Source organism: Gobius niger (assembly GCF_951799975.1).
Source record: "Gobius niger genome assembly, chromosome: 8".
NCBI classification, from domain to species: Eukaryota; Metazoa; Chordata; class Actinopteri; order Gobiiformes; family Gobiidae; genus Gobius; species Gobius niger.
In genome coordinates this window covers 26,129,858-26,150,406 of record NC_136859.1, presented here as the reverse complement: position 1 = coordinate 26,150,406, position 20,549 = coordinate 26,129,858, and the positions used below count along the sequence as shown (strand labels likewise).

The window sequence follows — 20,549 nt, the reverse complement described above, 5'->3', positions numbered from 1 at the left end:
TGTGTATACTTTCCCAGCCAAGCATTCAAACGTTCAACAAGAAAGCAGTCGAGACGGCTTGTTAGCTGGTTGTTATACTGCCATTTTGCTCGAACAGCTCAAATAATCTTTGAAATAATCTATAAAATAATTTTATAATACACTGATTTATGGCGAGACACTACAGGGGAATAGTGAAACTTTTTTTTACATTTAGAGAGATCAATCTGAAACGTTTGCCTTAGATTACTGACATAAAGTGGAAAAAAAGTAATGTGAGTTTTCTTTCATTCAATGTTTTTATATTCATAAACTAAGGTATTTTATGCTCAAAATTAAATACTTTCGACAACAAAATCCAAAAAGTTTATTGAGCCAGGTTTAAATGTATTGGTTTATTTTGTTGTTATAGTTACAAAGACTTTTCAGAATATATTTATTAGCGGTGGGATAATGTCAAAACAAAGATAAAAAGTCTAGTAATAAAAAGAAATCCCTCTGGGAAAAACAAAGCATTAAGTCCAATTCTGGAATTGTTTTTAAGTCATTAGGTGCTACTTATGTGGAGATATTATTTTTTTTTAAAAATGCATTATGTGAAAAAGGCCCTTGAAATTACAATTTCCCATTAAATCTATGGAACAACATTGAATCCGTGCAATAATCAAACATGTTATTGTAAAGATTAGGTTGTTTTTTGTATTTCCATGTGAACGTTTGTCTCTTAAAAGATCTAATTGGCCCAAAACCTGAACGTTTCATTTTATATTTTTTTTCCCTGCAGTGTCTCCTTAATGTTTCTCCATATGGTGAATACAAAAGCCATTCCCCGCAAAAACAATCTTTTAAAGTTTTGTTTTGTTTTTATCTGAGAGATTTGTTGACATCAAATCTCAATGGGACTTCCCTGAGTAATAAAATAATAGTTCATGAATATGAAGGCTTTCACATTGGACTATATTAGCATAGCAAATGAGCCTGTTGCTCTTTTTTAAATCCTTTGGATCACATTATGCCAGATCGCAGCATTACAACTTGAACGTGTTTTATCTGTGCAGTTGACATTTACACCTATTTCTCGTCCTCTCTCAGAAGGTCAGAAGTGTAAAGCAAGATTTATCTCTGCGTAGAGACTATCTATTAAATTCAATTGTCCGTAAGTAACAGTATCAGGCTATTTCACATTACGGATCACCGTGTACACCATCTTACAATGTAATGTGTGCACGAATTGAACCATAGTGTACTCATCCATTATTCTCTTTACTCCCAGAATAAGGGGGGTAAATAGTGTTTCTGAATAGAGCTGCTGAGATATAAAGGCCAAGCAGATGTGTTTGAACGTATAACAGACACCATACTGCAAATAGCCATCTGTAAATAGAGACCGTATTCAAATATACACAGCTTGGCAAGACACACTGACTACTGGCGGCATAAAGCTGGCAGAAATTCGAACCATGTCGCCCTCATCGTCACCTCACTGTTACCTCAAGTAGGATTTCCGGTTTGCAACCCAAGTGTGCCTATCTTAATCAAACATTCTTCTCACTATTTCAAAGAAACACCTGCCCTCCCCTGGGACTTTTATTGCACTATACGGACAAACTTTGGTTTGTAGCCGTGCTAGGAAACATCGGACATTTACAATGAATTGATTTAGGTGTAGAAAAAGGGAAGTGAAAAAGATACAGAGGCTGAGAGAGAGAAAGAAGCACTTTGTCCCAAGCCTTTTAGCGAGATTAGCTGTAGTCCTGATGTCTACCCCCTTATTTATTCTCTGAGTCAGCCTCTCTCCTACCGGGACGTCCTGGCGGTAAAAGACAGCGGCGTCAATATGTTTGCTTTGGAATAATTACAGGAACAAAAAGAAACAAGTCTCTTCGCACAGACCTGGCTAAATGGCATCTTTAATTCCGGTATCTGCCGCATTGTTTGAAAAACTGCAGCACCCAGAGGAGGACAGGCAAACTCTGTAAAGAAAGTCCCCACCTGGTCCAGGAGTCTAAAGCAGGGCCTTCTGCTGTAACTAGGGATGCACCGATACCACTTTTTCTAAAACCGATACGATTGCAAGTACTTTGATTTAAAGAGGGGGTATTATGCTTTTTTCAGCCACATAGCACCAGTCTATAGCACACTACAATGATGACGAAACCTTCTGTTGGTCTGTCAATGCAGTAAATTAGAATAACTGCCTTGTATAAAATTGCTCTTTCAAAATGGAGGTAGCAAATGACTTGAAATAGGCCTCTGTCTCTTTAAGAACCTCTGACCCTTTCCGACACGCCCCCTCTACACGCTGTCAACACTGCGCTCGTTGTCTCGACATTATTGAAACTACGATCGGTGCATTTTAATTTTTATTGTTGGAAATGACCTACTGTTTATCACTTTGTGAACAATGGCCACACAGGATATTATTTGGAAACGAACCTTCCACACCGGACGCTTGGAAGGGGCTCTTGCCTGAAAAATAACTGCTGTTTGGAGGCTCTCTCTTTGCTACTGCCATGCCCTATGGATCTCTAACTATACCCCCATGGACGACACCAGGATCTGCAGGAGCCCATACGATTCAAAGACGGACATTATCTGTGCAAGTGGACAATGGTTTTTCGAGGTTACCCCGTTAGCTTGTTATAATCGACTACAGCTCATTGTTGATGAAAAGTCTGTAATAAACCACAAATGTGTAAAGCCAGGCTCATTGTGTGCTCATCGTAAAGGCTGCTTCGAGTAGTTGCCGGCTTTATTGACGTTATTTGTGCATAATATGCTGCCTGTTTTCAATGAATGTTGTGAAGGTGAAGGTTGTTAGCTTGCCGTGGCTAATAGTGCCTTAGCTCCGGGAGAAACCACTCGGCTACGACTCACTGTAGATGAAATGTGAGCAATAAACTACACAATCAACAAGCCAGGCTCCGTGTGTGATCATCATAAAGGCTGCTTCAAGCAGTTGCCTGTTTTAGTGACGTTTTCAATGCATAATATGCTGCTTGTATTCAGTGAATTTTCCCGTTAGCTTATCGCGGCTAGCTTGTTAGCTCCGGGAGAAAACCACTCGGCTACGACTCACTGTAGATGAAATGTGAGCAATAAACTACGAAATCAACAAGCCCGGCTCAGTGTGTGATCATCATAAAGGCTGCTTCAAGCTGTTGCCTGTTTTAGTGACGTTTTCAACGCATAATCTGCTTGTATTCAGTGAATTTTCCCGTTAGCTTGTCGCGGCTAGCTTGTTAGCTCCGGGAGAAAACCACTCGGCTATGACCCATTGTAGATGAAATGTGAGCAATAAACTTCCAAATCAACAAGCCTGGCTCCGTGTGTGATCATTGTTAAACGGTTCTTTATGTGTGTGGTGGTTTTATTGACTTTATTTGTGCATATTTCTCGTTTTCACGTGATGACTCGAGGTTTAGCTTAGCATTAGCTTTCTCCGGAGGCTCTGTGCATCATCAAGGCCCAGCGCAGAACCAGACACTGAAATAAGTGTTCCTGTCACCGGTTTGAATCCTGGGTGTTTAGGTAACAGAAACACTGATGTGTGTCTTTGTAAAAGTCTACTGTGGCTCCGGTTCACAACACATGAAGCTAATCCTCCATGATGACTCTGTTTACATCTTAGGGCTAGACACTGCGGGGAGGGGGTTCTGCTGAGGAGCAGTGGTTGGTTACTCGGCTGGTGACGAAAGGTCGGAGGCGTATCCTGGAGGTCGAGGGCGTTTCCTGAAGGAATCAGGCGTTTTATCCCTAAAATGGCCGCCATCAGAGTTTCTACAGATTACTCGAAAATACGTGAATGTGCCAAGGCAACACTTCAGGCATGGTTTTAATGAGGGAATGACTTAATAACATGATGTAAAGCTTGAAAAAGTCGATTTTGCATAATAGGCCCCCTTTAAGTACTTACCGATACCGAATACCGATACGAGTACAAGGCATTTTCTTTCACATACTTTTTTGAAGTGAATAGACGGTTTACAGACTGACTTTTTCATAGCAGATTGGTTAGTAGTGGGTAGTTAATTTACTCATTTACATTTCCTTTAGCAAAGTAGTACTTTTAAGAGAAGTTATATCAGAATTGAACAGATGCCATTTTAAATTTTTATTCAGCACTAATGACATTTAGCTCTGGTTAAATCCAGCACAGACTCTGATTTAGGGAGTGTACTCTCTAATAAAGTCAGCTCTATGTGGGATATTGTATTTCCACTAAAGAATTCTCCAGTTTGTTGCTATTTTCTCTCCTACTCGATACTGGTATCGGTGCATCCCCAGCTGTAACTGAGGCACACATTTTGACACAGAAGCCCGGTCTCATAGGCAAATCGGTGACTCCTACTCGGCCAAATAGTCAATGAATACAATAGTTCTTCAATTTCATTTATTCATTTGTGTATTTGGTCGGGACTGTGCATGTTATTGAACACACATGGAATCTAACACATCTCATGAGCCACGTCCATGTCCTTTTTTTTCTAACTTCTTTCTTGCCTTTAATTTATCCACCATAACCATGCCTACAATCCCAAACTCTCCATCAGTCCATATAACGTCCTCAGTGTTGTTGTGCTCCTCTGAGAATCTGAATTGATTTGTTTATATTTACCCTCTCGCTTCATGTAATCCTCATTTATATAAGTTATTATGGACGCTGCATGGGAGCAGCACACCTCTATCAGATGTGGCATATTACCGCATCTCATTAAAGCAAGTCATTCAGCTTGATAAATAGATAACATCTTCCCACATTTGATCTTAATGCTCTGGGCATGCTTTCCTTATATAACACATTGTTGTATTGTTACATACTCAATGAGCCAACAAGGTTCTGCTGCTTTCATGTCTGTGCTGCAGGATGGATACATTTTCTATATAGTATGGGAAATAAAGGATGCCTGGTAACACTTTACATTACGGGCTGGTAAGTCCTTGGTACTTACAGAGGTAATTCTAGATACTTATTGTAGTACATACGGTGGTACTTACAGTGATACTTACGGTGGTACTTATGGTGGTACTTAAAGTGGTACTCATGGTGATACTTACAGTGGTAAATACTAGTAATAATAGTGGTACTTCTAAGATAAGATAAGATAAGATAAACCTTTATTAATCTCACAAAGGAGAAATTCACTTGTTACAGTCGGCGTTACTTCACAGTCTTATTGTACAGTCTGACAGCAGTGGGGATGAAGGCTTTGCGGTAGCGCTCCGTCCTGCACTGAGGGTGTCTCAGTCTGCCACTGAGAGAGCTGCACAGCTCTTCTACAGTCCCGTGCAGTGGGTGGGAGGTGTTGTCCATGATAGAGGTGAGCTTGGCTAACACCCTCCTGTCCCTCACCTCCTCCACAGAATCCAGGGGGCAGCCCAGGACGGAGCTGGCCCTCCTGACCAGCTTGTTCAGCTTGTTCAGTCTGTTCAGTCTGTTCTTGTCCCATTGTTCTAGGTACTTATTGTGGTTCTTAAAGGATACTATAGTGAGAATTACAAGGTATGTACTTCTAGATTCAGTGGTAACTCTTAGTAATGAAGGTTGTACTTCTTGTTTTCTCTAATGCTGTTTTATGTTGTTTCATAGTCACAAAATCCTAGAAATGGTGTATGTATGTAAAAGTACCACATTTACTACCTATGAATTGCTGCTGTAGTATCCTTGAATTACCAATAAGTACCATAGATGTATCACTGTAACTACTAGAAACTATCATTTAAAGTACCAAAGTAAATAGAAGTACAACCTTCATTACTAAGAGTTACCACTGTATCTCTTAGTAACGAGAGAGACAGTGGCAACTCTGTGTCTCCCTAACCCTAATCCTAACCCCTAACTCTAATTACTAGTAATTACCACTTTTAGTACCACAATAAGTACCAAGAAGTACCACTGTAGTTACCACTGTAAGTACCACAATAATTACCACTGTCTTTACTAGTAATTACCACTGTAAGTACCATGGACTTACCGGCCCTTAATGTAAAGTGTTACCGGATGCCTTAATCTTAGCACTTCCTATCTGTACCTTCATGATTTATATATATATTATTATTTTTACTTAAATACATTTTCAAATCCCTGTTCAGGCTAAATTTAAAATAACAACATTGTACTATGCATTGCGATCTAGAAAGGTAGCACCAAAAAAAAAGCAAGATAGAGCTTAAGGCCGAAGAACGAAATAGTTTTCTTGGTATTATGACAACTTGCTTTGGCTCGTTCATCTCAATTTCCACTCTCCAGCCCTTCCATCCATCACCCCTTAGCGGGCTTCGAAAATTTTACTTTTGGGCCAGCAGCTGTGTGTCAAGATTGGAAGAAATCTCACCCACCTCTACAAAGCGGGGGTACTGAGAGGACAGGCAGTATTAATTGGAATGCCTGGGGGCGAGAGCGATCCTCGCGCTCCCTCAAAGACGGGATAGGCCTCTATGCTGCTGGCCCCCGGAACATTAAATATTAACACGTTTTTTTCACATCTTTGGCCTTTTTAGAGACACGCTCTGATTGGGTTCACTCCCGGTTGATCCGAATTGAGTTCTTTAAAATGAAAGGCATCCTGGGGTAGACATGGCAACATAATTGGACGACCTTCAATGCTCCCTGCCCTTTTGTGATTCGAAACGTAATGAAATTCTACTTGATATTTCCATCCGGTCTCGCTATATGCTGGCCTTGCTGTTCATCTCTTTGTACCCAGACCTCAAACTCAAACTTTAATAGGGACAATATGGCGGCTTTTGTGGATTCTAATAGCGCCCCATGTAATGGCCTCGGATTGTGTCAGCTCAATGATATTAGTTTTAGAAATGAGTTTCATATCGTGAGTGAGAGATTAGTTCTATTTTATCCCGGCTAATGGGCAAGGGCACTCAGAGAAGTCTTCCATTTGTCCGCAAGACTATTCATCAAAGTTGGTTGCTTTTTTTTTTGTTCTTGAAGCACTTACGCAGCACTAAAACTCGCAAGACTCATGTATGCATTGCACAATTTGTCATAATCTCTAAAGGGCATTCGAGCTAAAGGGAGAGATCCACTCCAACAAAATGCTCCCAAGAATAACAAATTAAGTGGCTCTTTACACTGCATTTATATTCTGAGCTGCAGGTTGGTTATTTAGTTGTCAAGTGGTGAACAATCGTAATTCTTCAATAACTACTATTGACTACGAGATCGAGAACGTCGCCTCTTGACATTTTGCCCGTAAACTTTTGCTTATCAATCACTCACTACCTCTACTGTCCATTGTGTCCTTGTGCGTGATTGGTATTAGCACTTTGCCAAACTTAATTTAGATTCCTGCCCTGAAGCTGATTTTGTTTAAAGGAACGGACAAAGGACGGCGTTAAAGCGGCGCTCGGGGACGAGGGGGCATTCGAGGTCCGCCGCTCCTTGTTCTTCTCGATGTGGATGAATCGTATCAGTCAAACAAGCGGCTTTACAAAGTTGGCTTGAATTTGCATTTTAGCGCGTGTTCTGATTGTGGCTAGATTTGCAATTTAAAGCAGTGCTAAGTAACTCTTCCCCCTAGAGGCCATAAGCGCAACTGCAGGTGTAGTAGCAAGTTACAATTTTTTAACTTATTAATTGTCTTGGAGAGTAAATACGACGCTGACAGGAAAGGCGAAGGGAGAGAGGGTTACTGTGCATCCAATTATACAATGGAAATATTTTTTTTTCACTAAAACTTGGCTGTAAATACTGTTTAAAGTGACGCTAGCCCGCAGTTAGCTTTGCCCGTTAGCATGTTAGCTTATCCTTTGTGATTCCATTAGTGTGTATTGCTTTCTCCGGACTGGTGGCAGTCAAGTTGCAAACATGGTTTTCTGTCCAGAGACACCAGGGGTAGATGAAAGACCCTCCAATCATCCCATAAACACTTGTATTACCCCCACAGGGACTACGAAAAGGATTTATTAAGGTAAACACGTTACTTAGTACTGCTTTAAGTTTGAGATTGAACTATCAGGTCAAGTTTTGCCAACATCCCAGAACATTAGAATTTGAGCGAAAACGGAGAAATAAGTAATACACACTGAACTTAGAGAATACATACAGAATATGTTTGTAGACCGAAACAACAGGGTTTGCAGGTTTTACACTTCCTCGATCAATTGCAATAAGTCTTGCAACCATACTGCAAACAGCGTCTAGAGGAACTGAGGAATGGCCAGAGCACACATTAGATAAATCACCGCTTTACTAGTGTGTGTTGCCGTTTAAAGGGTCTGGGCAAACAGTGTGAAGTGGCCTACAAGGTTGGGCACTCTCAGCCCCCTTTGTCCTGCCCATGGATTCCCCCTCGCCAGCCCGGTCACCCTGGCAACGGGGTGAGAAGTCAAACCCGTTCAAACAGCGAGAGTGTGCGGCGCCGAATGTTTGTGGTGACGTCCTAATGGGATGGAAGTGGGTGTGTTTGCCCTCTCCGAACACGGGACGTTTAGTCGGGACAAATGAGGACGAGGATGGAGGGTAAAGCTGAACAGCGCATGAGGGGAATATGAATTTAGTCCACTGACATTGCAGAACAGGACGGCAAGGTTATGACGCTGGGAGGATTTATTTCATACAGAGATTTTCACAACTGTTGCATGGGCACCTCTATAGTCTCGCACATGTTTCATTGGGTGGAATCTGTGGGTCTCTCCAGGTTTAAAACTACTGGAGTGGCTTGATTTGGGTTGAGTACAAGGTTTTCATAAGTTTAGGAAAGGTAGTGTTCTCTGCCTTAGTTCTTTTCCAAATTGTTGCATTGCGTGTGATTCAAAAATGAGATTTTGAGAACAAATGACTGGAGGTGGCATTTCAATAAAAGTTTAATAGTGTGCTAGATGTTGAATGAGTTGGTCCCCCTGCTTCTTCTTACTGTACAATATTGGCCAATGTAATGTAACGTATGGACGAATTGCCTCCTCTCGCACTTCCTGTTTATACCAAGCTCCTCCTACACCCCTACGTAACCAGGAAGTGCTTTCCTTACCCCTCAATTCTTATACCTCCATCGCAGAACACCGCAGGAATAAACATCCGGCGTCACTTCACGACTACAAAGCAACACATACTAGTCCGGATATGTCCTGGCAGTACTCTATGGAGGTTTGCTGTAAAGGGGAGGGAGGAAGAAAGGGCTATTCACCTTATTCCGGAAGTTCCTGTGGGCGGTGCCATGAATTGTGCCCGCCCCTTCGCTCGCATTAGTTTTACCTAGGACTGGAGAAGTCAAGATCAAATCAGCTACTACGTGAATGCAAGAAACAGAGAAACAGTGCAGTGTTGACTTGTTGGTGAGGCTTAATGAACGGACTTTTGTGCTGTAACGGAAGAGTAAACTATGGAAGCGCCGATCCGTGGCAAAAAAGAGGCTAAAGTGGGCGGGGAATAATTGGGACAGTCCGCTTGTTGAACCAGGAAGAAAGGCCCTGGGAAATTTTGAATAAGCCCTTTACGATGTCTATGTACCTCGGTGTAAGATAACTTTGAACAGGTGAAGACCGTTTTATAAGGTTCTACTATGGGAGTCTCCACTGTGGGACTTTTAAAACCAAACGGACGTTGCAATTGGATCTTTAATTGAACAACAGCATGAGTCATTACTTCAAAATGCCAAGAATGTCTCCTTAAAAATTCCCACACAATCAATTCTGTCACTGTTCTAGCCTTCCACCTACCTCTGCGTTACTCTTTACAGCCTTCCACACAACAGAACACCGGCTCCAGGCTCCGTCTTCAGTGACCCGTATATACCTCCAGCTGCAGTTAGCATTAGCGCTTAAGCCTGGGGGGTTGCAGGTGTGATGTCTAGCTCTAACTCAGGTGCTTACAAGCCCAGACACAGCGACTGCCCCTCTATATCCCTCCACATCCTGTAATTGAGGTTTAGCATTTGGAGGCCTCGCATCCGGGTGCAGGCTATCTCTATCTTTAATCACGAAGCGCCCCGAACGCTTTGCACACATTTCACACACACACACGCACACAGCCCTCATCAAACACAAAGAAGATCCTTTTAAAAAAAACAGCCCAGGAACATGAAATACGAAGCCGGGAGATGTTATTGTGCATAGGTCTAATTAGAGAAACAGATATTATCTCCGGAGTACAATAAAAGCGGTGTTATCAGCCGAGCTTTTCGCAAGGCAGAAGCTTTTGACTGGCCGGGAATGGTCAGATGAGATTTATAGTTTAAGTGGATGACTCATTGATTGTAATAATGGCCAGTTCTCTCAGTAGTGTCCTTTTTGGGAAATGTTTTTGTGCAGTTTCAAGTTAGGAGTACAAGGAAACTAATTGGTTGTTTGGACATAACTGAGTAACAATTGATAAAAAAAATAGCCCATTTTACTTTTATTCCTGATTAACCTTCAGATTGTTTTCAAATATGATTTTTTTTTTTTTTTTTTTATTAAGTAGCACAATTTTTTTATTTATTATTTATTTTAAGATGCAACAAATAGTGGTTGACTGATATGGAATCTTTGGGCGATGCCAAAAGCCTATAGTCGAAGCTCTGCCAATGTTTTCGCGCCAAGATGGAGCCCATTATAATAATGTTTATCCGAACATATACAATAAGGATGAAGTGAAGTGGTTTTAGGCATCCGCACAGACCTATAGCATCCAAACAAAGACTTTAACTGTATCTTCAACATTGCCAATAGCTGATAATTCAAATTGTGCAAATGCAATATCACGCCATGGGAAATGAGTGTGTGTTTTTCTCCCTGAGGCAAATGTTCAATAGCATCAGTTTGTTTACTTACAGTTATAGCTAGTCATAAAAGGCAACTGTTTTTATTCACTTCCCCGTAGCGCCAATGTTACATCACTTTGCTCCATCTCGACCACTTTCCGGCTCCCTGTGGCCCATCACTGCTCGTTTCCTCCTCTTGCGTTCATTTCCTCCGTCCATTACGGCAAACAGTGTTGTGATTTCATAACTGTTTGATATACATCAGATCTGCATTTAGCTCTGGCACCACCAACGAAGACATGACAGCACCCAGTCTGCTATGCGGGGCCTTTGGATGGATCAAATGCGTCAGATAGACAATAGCTTTAAATCCAAACTATTTCTGTTCACTTTGTGTGCCTGCCAGCTCTGCTTGATAGCAACCAGGGATGTCAGGATTCATTGATTTGACATTTGTTCACGACGGGGGATAGTCGTAACAAGTTTAGAAACAACATTATCTGATTTACATGCTCTCCCAAATTAGGAATTTCAAGAATTTAGTAATAAAAAAAAACACACTATGGTCAGTAGGTATAATAGATTAACCTCCTAATGTTTGAATCTTCTTATACTTGTGGAACCAGCGCAGGTTTCAAGGTGGGCCATAATCACACAATTTCAAAACCTCTACAACTTTACGCATTGCATATTCTCAACCACATCCGTTGGCACTTTCCCTTCATGCCCCGTGCTCCCACTCCACTTTGGCGTGTCTGAGTGGTGTCCATTGTGTGAAGTGTGTGTGTTTTGAGCAGCTGGCTTTGCAGCACCTGTTCGTGTCTCATCACTCAGCGCTGACAGACCGGAGGCCTTGCATGGGACAGGCCTGCCGCTGCCACAGTGTGACCCAGGCTGGCCCAGCGCACAGCCCGCCTGCACATAGATCAGAAACATATACCCAGGGTAATATGGAGAGGCTTATGTAAGCGAGAGAGAGAGAGGAATGCACTGACCCATATACTGTACAGAACATCTCCTTCATTAACTGCTGTTAAGCTATGGTATATTGATACACTCTTATCTATGCCTTTGAGTATTTTGACAATTTCCTGCTACACACTATAAATAAATGGGGTTGGGTTTGTGCAGTAACTGTATATACAGTCCTTTCACGGGTATTCACTCTGCCGTGGTCCATAGATGTTCACTATTTCATCAGCCTCATGAAATAATCGCTCTAGTACTTTTTTTGTTTGTTTGTCTCAATCTGCTACATGATTCATCATTGCCTTTGTTCTCAACCAATCAGAAGACATGTTACAACTCCCAAAAAAAACAACTTCTGCTCTGTACCTCTTAACTATTCGGAAATACATTTATGTAGAAATAAATATGACTCGGCTAATTAAATTATGCTCCAATCTAATTATTGGTGCTTAAATCGTCCACTCAAAAAGAGAGATGTTGAGAAACAACACAAAGATTGTTTAGCCGTGACATTAATACATTTTTAACATAGATTTCTACACTTTATACACCTAATAATAGGTTAATGGATTGTACAGTTTTAGGCAGTAGTACTGTGAAAAAAAACAGAAAGCAACGATTCAACCTAATACACTAATTTGGAAGTGGAGTCTATTGTGAAACATCCACAATCTTGTTCTCAAACACATTACCACAATGACTTTCTAATCCAAAGCGATAGTTTGTTGTGCACAGTATGGTCTATATACTCCCTGCATGCCTCTTCAACACAAGTCAGTAAACTTTACTTCCTCTCTGCAGAAGCCCTAACGGTATACCCTTCCTCACTCCACTCCCACGGGGTAAATTTCCTAAATGGATTGCACTCATTCGGTAAAATGAAAGTAATGGGACTATCCGAAAGACTGTCCCGAAGCGCTGTTTGACAAATGTGAACCCTGAGTGGATCTGAAAGGCCAGCAAACACTGTATCCTCTTTTGTAACAGGCCGGTAATGTTGTGGCGTGGCAAAGGAGGGCACAGCGCCACGCCCTGCTGCCAAAATGCCTCTCGAATAGTCGCATCTCTCTTCTTAGTAAGGATTCCAGTGTGGCAGTCAAGCAAAGTGACACGAGGGTTTGAAAAGGGTGAGAACAGAGATACAGTTTATCAGATGATGGGGGGATGGTCGGTGAATTAATTGCTCACTGATATCATAAGAGCAGATAGAGGTGGCTGCATAATTAGGAAGTGAGCTTTCATACTATGTTTTGCTTTATGATAAGAACGATGTCGCCGTGTGCAGAGATGACTTTGAGATGTCGGGCCCTTGCAGAATGCTAAACTGTTGTGCTGGCCCACATTAAACTTTAACCTACATTGCTAAACTTGAATTGTGAAACCACACTTCTTTGCTGACAAGTGACGCAGACTACAAAGGAAAGAAGACAAGTAGTTTTAAAGAATACATGAGCAAACCTGGATTCACAAGTATCTTTTTCTGCTTTTGTATGCTTGAGCCAATGCCTTGCAAGTTGCAGGTCAACTTTGTATTATTTTAGCAGTTAATACCTTTTGTTTTTATTGAAAGGATGACGCTATAGTTAGTAAAATGTAAATAAATAAAAAGTAGTGGAGTGAAGGTTATGTGTCCCAATGACATTGAGAGTGAGGCTTTAGCAGTGGGACGCTGTTTGCTTTGCCAACAGACGTGTACACACTAATCCTGTCAGGGGTTCAAGGATGTTTTGAGCTATGCACACAGATGCAGGTATCCGCATACACGGACACTATTTCTCATCTCACTCCTCTGTCCTCTCTATCCGACCGCACTCCATACATCAGCGGATTCTGGCACGGCGTTATCGGCACGACACGCCCGCGCAGCCGCAATCCAGGTGGGCAAACACAAACAGCAAGCCCTCGCTATATGAGCTTATGTTTAAGATAGAGTCAGACAAACTGGGCCTGCATAGTCGTTTATAGAAGTTCCATGAAGAGTTCGAGATATGGGTGGAGCCTAAATACAGTAGAGAGTGGGAATTAATAGACCGTGGAATCAGGGTTGACATGGCTCTGATGTGGAACTGACAGCTGGCTCCGTCATGACTCGCACTGCAGTCTCACATATATGCTTGCATTCCACAGACTGTATTTTGGAAACCTATATATTATTCTAGGTCTACTGTTGTTTATGTTTTGTGGCCAAAGCTTTGGTTCACAACTGCGTATCGTAGCATATTGTATTTTTCCATCATCCATTGGCATAATTGTTAGTGTTTTCTGTTCTAAGCAGGAATACCATCAAAGCAAGCTGCTATTGCACAGTGTTATGCTTTGTCTTATGGTAGCTTACTAGCCATTTATTTGCAAAATAAGCTCATATATTTTTGTATAGATTTTACATTAAATGAGTTTGCATTCATCGTTTTTACCCTCAAACTCCTCTGACTAAACATCGCTACAACCTTTTCTGTGGGTTTGTCGTTTTACTCTCCCGACTGTTTTTCAACTGTGTTCAGGAGCTTCTTCAAAGTGCATTGGCAATTTCACCAATTCCACTCCATTTTCACATCTTCATATTCTGCCGCTGCACTTCTGCCGACAGTTTGCGCGCTCGGGTTTTTCAGCGATGCTCTTTGAGAATGGGGAATAAAAAAGGAATAGGGGTAAAAAAAAAAAAAGTGCTGGTTTTGATGTCCAGAATACAACAGTAGTAAGTTCAAGGAGGGGTCCCCGAAAGCTGGAGGGGCACGAAGTCTGTTTCCATAATGAGAGGCAGCTCGTAGGACGGCAGAGAGATGCTGTATTAAAGGCTGGTTGTGCATTAAGTTTTCAGCAGACGTGGGACTGACACAGCTCTGTGAGTTGGCTGGTCCGGGGGCTCAGATCCACTTTGAACACACACGCTCGCGGTTTGCGGCGCCTCGTGGCTCTTGTGGTTGCTTCATAAATAAGACATGCATTATAGATAAGCTGTAACGGAGGGTTTGTGCGCCGGTCACACAGCCTCGCTCCCTTCTGTCTTTGCGGTGTCAAACTTGAACGCACTGAATCACATCCAGGGTCAGAAGTCCTTGTTATGAATGATGCTTCACTTTTTGACACTTTTTTTATATACAGCATGGTTTGTCTTGCTATCAGTGGAAGGAACTTTTTGTCTGCAGGGATTTGTCTATTCTTTTGGCAACGTTTTTATGTAGTTGAACATGAAACCAGCAGAAGTTGTCCATTTGGTGACCCCAGAATCAACTGAATACATGTTTGATTTGCTGAATTCAAAATGAAGGATCATTTTGAGCTTGGGCCAGTCACATGCTACCAGGAAGTGCGCTCTGTTCTGAAATAGTCACTCCATTGTTTGTTCACACAGCGATATTTTTGCCAAGTAATTAAAAGTAACCATTCAAATTGTGATCACTTGAATGGTTACTTTTACCGCATCCTTTCCAAACAATCCTGTCTCCATTGGTCCTGAAGTGCAGTGTAAAATTACTATCTCCACAACATTTCTAACTACACTAATCTCAACAACAGCGAGTGACACATTTACTGCAGGCAAATCAACACCTAAAAAACCCTGAACATGCACTGGTGCATTTTAACCCCCTTCAAGAAAATGAATCTTCGCGGTTCATTGTAGTTTGGACTTGGTTTGCATGCAATTCAAGGACATTTTGCGTCGATAATCCAGAGATTTTGATGATTAGAGTGAAGTCGCTGCTACTCGCTCATTAGTTTGCGTTGGTGTTTGCCCTTTCCGTTATTTCTTGATGTCCGTTCATTAGTCCTTATCAGAGTATGTTGAATCGCTCCGACACACACCATAGCTACAGTGCTTTGTTGTCATCATTGTTCTGTGGTTTGGGTAGCTGAAATTGACACGGAAATGCTTGTTGATTGCTGTGAGCACAGTGGAATTCAATGGAGCCGGGCGGAGTTTGTCCGAATATAATGAGGTGCAAGCACGCGCCGCAGTCGAGCTCACAGTCCTACAGTACACAGAAAGAATGCAATTCAAGTTTCAAGTTTAATGGTTTTGTATAGCCCAATATCACAACAGAAGTCGCCTCATAGGGCTGCACCAAACGTTAAGGCAATAAAACAGAGCAATAAATATGACAATTAAAAAGTTCAGGTGAATCCAGGCAAATATAATGTCCAATAGGAGGTAGCGACGAGCGGCGTGGGCGTCCCCCGTCCTTAGACTCTCCAGCACAGCAAGGATAAACTCAAAAACCCGGCAGGAGAAAAGAGAAACCTTGGGGAGAACCACAGAGGGAGAGATCCACTCCCATGGACGGACAGGCTATATAGAGACCCAGGGCCAATTGGATTTACCCTGGCTATACCATGTTCTACGTTACTGCATAAACTGTAGTACATTACCCACATTACCCATCAACCATCAACCTACACAAACAATACGTACCAGTATTGTTCCCCTTTTTTGCCTTGCTTGCGGCAGAGCTAGTAGTCACACAGCCCGCCACACCACTGCTCACGCACTTTCACTAAATCGGATTATGCTGTGTGCGTCAGCTAACGAGACCCCCCCCCCCAGCAGGAGACGGGCCCCACCTCCCTCCCCATAAAGCCCCCCTTCTACCCCCCCCTGCACACACACACATGCACCCACTTCAACCTGTGCCCACGGCCCCCACATAGCCACAAGCCGTACAGTAGTGGACACAGGCCTCCCTAATTACTCTTTAATTGCCCGTGTGCGTCTGTCCAGCTGCTACAACGCAGAGAAGCGGCGGCATTGATCAGCCCGGACGCGAGCATATTGTGAGTGACACTTGGACATGTGTGCGCGCAAAATAACAGGGAGGGACAAGAGGGAATAGAATTAAATGTTTAGAAAAAAAGAGAAAGAGAGAGAGGGAGGGTGGAGCGACAGGAAGTGAGTCAGGGTCAGGGACACGTGGTGATGCAGATGGGCACACTGCTAAACAAACATACAGTAGGTCTAACAGGCGCCGCTGCCACTCACAAAAGTAAATATTGGCTTTCGTGGCATTATATTGTAATTCCTTTCAAGGCCAATGCACTCTCCTAATGCAAATTGTTGTGTGACGACGAGGAATAAAGATGTTTTATTCATTGTGGATTCATCCCTCCCTGAGAAATTGGTATCACAGCAATGCTCATCATTAAAAAAAACACACACACAAAAACAGCACGATACACCGGGGATAAGGGCATAGCAAACACCGGTCACAAAGGAGTGGGAAAAATGATGTGGGTAATTGTTGTGGAAGAAAGGCTTTTAGCTCTGTCACTTAGCTCTTCATCATGGCACTGATGGTCAGAGTCATTAAGGGGGCATCTTGCCAAATGACTGCGCTTTTGTCCCACGCGTAGATGAGTGAACAGTGTTACATCAGAAGCAGGAGCATTTGCAGTACAATTTGGCAATCCTTCTACTGGGAGTCTTCAAAGGTCCAGGTAACTCAGTTAGTGTCCTGTCTGCCTCGCTGTTTGAGACGGTAAATCACTTAATTCACTGCTGCATGTGTGTATTTTTCCCCCCCCAAGCACACGCCAATGTGCAACCCTCCCAAAAAACGAAGAAAAAAAAAAAACATGTCTTGAGGGAGGCCCGAAAGCAAAGAGCCGGGGTTTACTCACACATTCTAGCGAGTTTGCTCATCTGGCTGGCTGTTTGAGTTGGCGCCACAACAGAGGGAGGTTCTCGTTTGGGCAGCGTCCCTCCAACAAACCGGGGACATGAGAGTGGATTTGCACAAGTAAATGCCGGCTGATTCAGAGCGGATACAAGATGAGACAAGTGTTACAAATTGGGAGTCTAGACAGGCACACTAGGACTAGTTCTCAAAGCAATCATGAATAAGTCGGATTTCTGTAGGGTTATAAAGATTAGATTTGTCCGTGTTTGACCTTGTAGTGACCCAGCCGCTGTATGAGTGGGTTTCATGATGCCTTTACTTTCCATCACGGTGGTCTCTACAACAATCCAGGATCAATTGTTTTGTAGGTTTTCTGGTGAGAGGTTCCATCAGCAGTGAAAACCTTCCAAACAATTGATCCTGCAGCGTCCTAGAGACCTCTGTGATGGAAAATGAAGGCGCCATGCTGACCACTCAGAGCCACTGGTCACTAAAAAGTCAAATACACAAATATAAAAAAAAAAATCTCACATAAAAAGTTGCAAAATGCACCTTTAAGTTTGAATATCTAAGTCAGGTTTTATTCAATGTGCTTCCAAAGGTGTTTCTGTCATAACCTCTTGACCCCCACCTGAACAGAGCACAGTTAGGCATAACCCAAATCTAAAAGCTTCTTGAACAAAGCGTCAAAATAGCGGTGAAAACGAGGATGAAAATACTACAAAAAGCAACAAAAAGAGCGACTAAAGAGTGACATATGAAGAAAGCAAAAAAAACTACAAAAACAAGACATATAAACTTTTAAAACCAGAGAAAAAAGAGACAAAAACGCGAGAAAATTCTTCAAAAGTGTGACAAAAACAAATCAGTTTTGTAGGTTTTCGCTTTCAAATGAGGCGTTACACGGGCCTGTAGGCTTTAAGCTCCAGTCGAGAAGCTTTTAGATTTGGGTAAAGCGGAACTGGAGATAATGCGCTCGGTTTCAGGGTTAAGGCTTTAACCGTTTTGAGTTGTTAGTTCATTTCGGTATGATTCTCAGTTTGCCCAACAAAGAGAGACAATTGTGACTTTATAATAAGGCTGTTAAATGCATTCTCAAGTATTTGATATTAAACCTATTTGACACTAAACGTAAAAATATCCCATGTTATTTCCCTTGCATTGAAATCTAGCTTCAGACTTTAGTATTGCGTCCACTGCTCACATTAATCAAGGGGGTATGTTCCATTTTGAGATATAGCTTTATATGTTAGAGAATAATAACAATGAAAAGAATCCCTGCCGGCTTGTAAACCATGTCCTTGACTCGAGTGGCCAAAGCCTTGTCCGGTTCTGATCCGTTATACTTCTAAATCACATCCCTCGACTAACCTTTTGACCTTTATGGACTCTTTTCCACACATCATAGATTTTTTGACATCTGCCCCCATTATTATCCCCCTCTATACGTCTTGTTTGCCTTGTCATTTCCTGCCCATCCGTTGCGCCTTACTGTAAAGTGATAACAAGGTGTGCGTGTCCGTCTGTGCCTCTCATCTCGCTTCATAAAGCCCCTGCTAAGACTCTTTCATCTCTCCTGCTCGCCTTATTAAAAACTATGCGCGCCAAGCAACCGGGATCCCCATGCGCAGGTCCATCCTCCTACCGCTGCGAGCGAGTAAACACAGCATCTAAATTATTAAACGGCAGCGTTCGCGGTCCAGAAATTGATTGCATGGTTAATTTATAGCATCATATTTGGGGCTGCGGTCGTCATAACCAACCCTCCAAAATGTTGAGTCAAACATGAATTTATTAGGTGCGAGGATGCTGAATTTTGCAAGTTTTTTTGGAGTGAAAGGCTTGCATATATTAAAAATGCATTTTGTTTTCGGCAAAATTCGATGTCTTGGGAAGATCTGTCGAACTCAATGATTGTATGGGGTAACTTTTTGTGAAGTGAAACTCTCTCAAAAACCACAATGCATTATCTTAGAATGATTCTGTGAAATGTGTTAGTTTACAGCACATTGCACTATCTACTGTGGAGCTTGTATACTTTGTGTACGTGCTAGAACAGGATCACTTCAAACATCACTTTTTATTCCTATGAGCAGTTTTTATTGTAAGTGTGAGTGTCCATAGTGTTCCCTGTCCCACTGGAGGTTTTCTATTCTTTTCCCGTTGAGATCTGGGACACCTCGTGCATCCCAATGTCTGGGCTGAATGGAGGTCATGCACTGCTTTAGTCACTGGGAGCTTCTCTGTGTCCTCTGGGCCACTTAACACTTTTACTGCAGCTCAGGATATCCTCCTGGGCTTGTAAACAGCCTGCAACAGGTTTGCTGCACTTAGATTTCACGTATTCAAAGCATTGGCTACCTTTAGTGCCACTTCTAGTCCCCTGTGTTCTGGTTTGCATTTTTTGAGCCTGCTGACTTCAATAGTGTTAATAAAATAGTTTTGTACAGCAGGAAATAATGTAATATTTTCAAAGCTTTACATTTGATGTTGTTCACTGACTAAATAACTAAATAGGTCTTCTGATGATTCTGTTGTTTTAACCTCTTACCACCCGCCAAAACCAAATGCATTCTCTCCTCTTTGCCATTGTCGTCACTGTTCATTTCCCTTATGTGTTTTAGTCACTTATTGTGCTTTGTCACTTTATTACTTTTTTGCTGCTCTTTTGTCACTTTTTTGTTGGATTTTTTGTCTTTTTTTCTGCTGGATTTTTGTCATTTTTTGCTGGATTTTTGTCTTTTTTTCTGATGGATTTTTTCTTTTTTCTGCTGAATTTTTGTCATTTTTTGCTGGATTTTTGTCTTTTTTTCTGCTGGATTTTTGTCTTTTTTTTGCTGGATTTTTGTCATTTTTTGCTGGATTTTTGTCTTTTTTTGCTGGATTTTTGTCTTTTTTTTGCTGGATTTTTGTCATTTTTTGCTGGATTTTTGTCTTTTTTTGCTGGATTTTTGTCTTTTTTTTGCTGTTTTTTTTTTTTCTTTTTTGCTGGATTTTTGTCATTTTTTGTTGCTCTTTTTATCACTTTTTTTTAGAGTTTTTATCATTATTGTCGTTTTTTGGTCACTTTTAAGCATTTTTTTGTTGTTTTGTTGTTTTATTGTCCTTGTCATTCCTGTTGTGTTACTGTTTTAAGTACAAACTGTGTGGTCCCTGTTCCGTACCCTGTGGCACCTCTCTTGTATCATCTGTCATCTCTCTGCAGCAACATCTCCGTCTAGGTTTGCTTTATTGTCCCTGTGTGGGCGTATGTTGTATATGTGTTACATGCGGGGAGCTGCTCAGTGTAATC

At 41.9% G+C, this 20,549-nt stretch overlaps 1 protein-coding gene across 4 annotated transcripts in view; it reads left to right on the top strand.

Annotated features, from left to right (window-relative positions):
* Nucleotides 1-20,549, top strand: part of bcam (basal cell adhesion molecule (Lutheran blood group)) — a 61,409-nt gene that overhangs the window by 25,281 nt on the left and 15,579 nt on the right. The window lies entirely within an intron of this gene.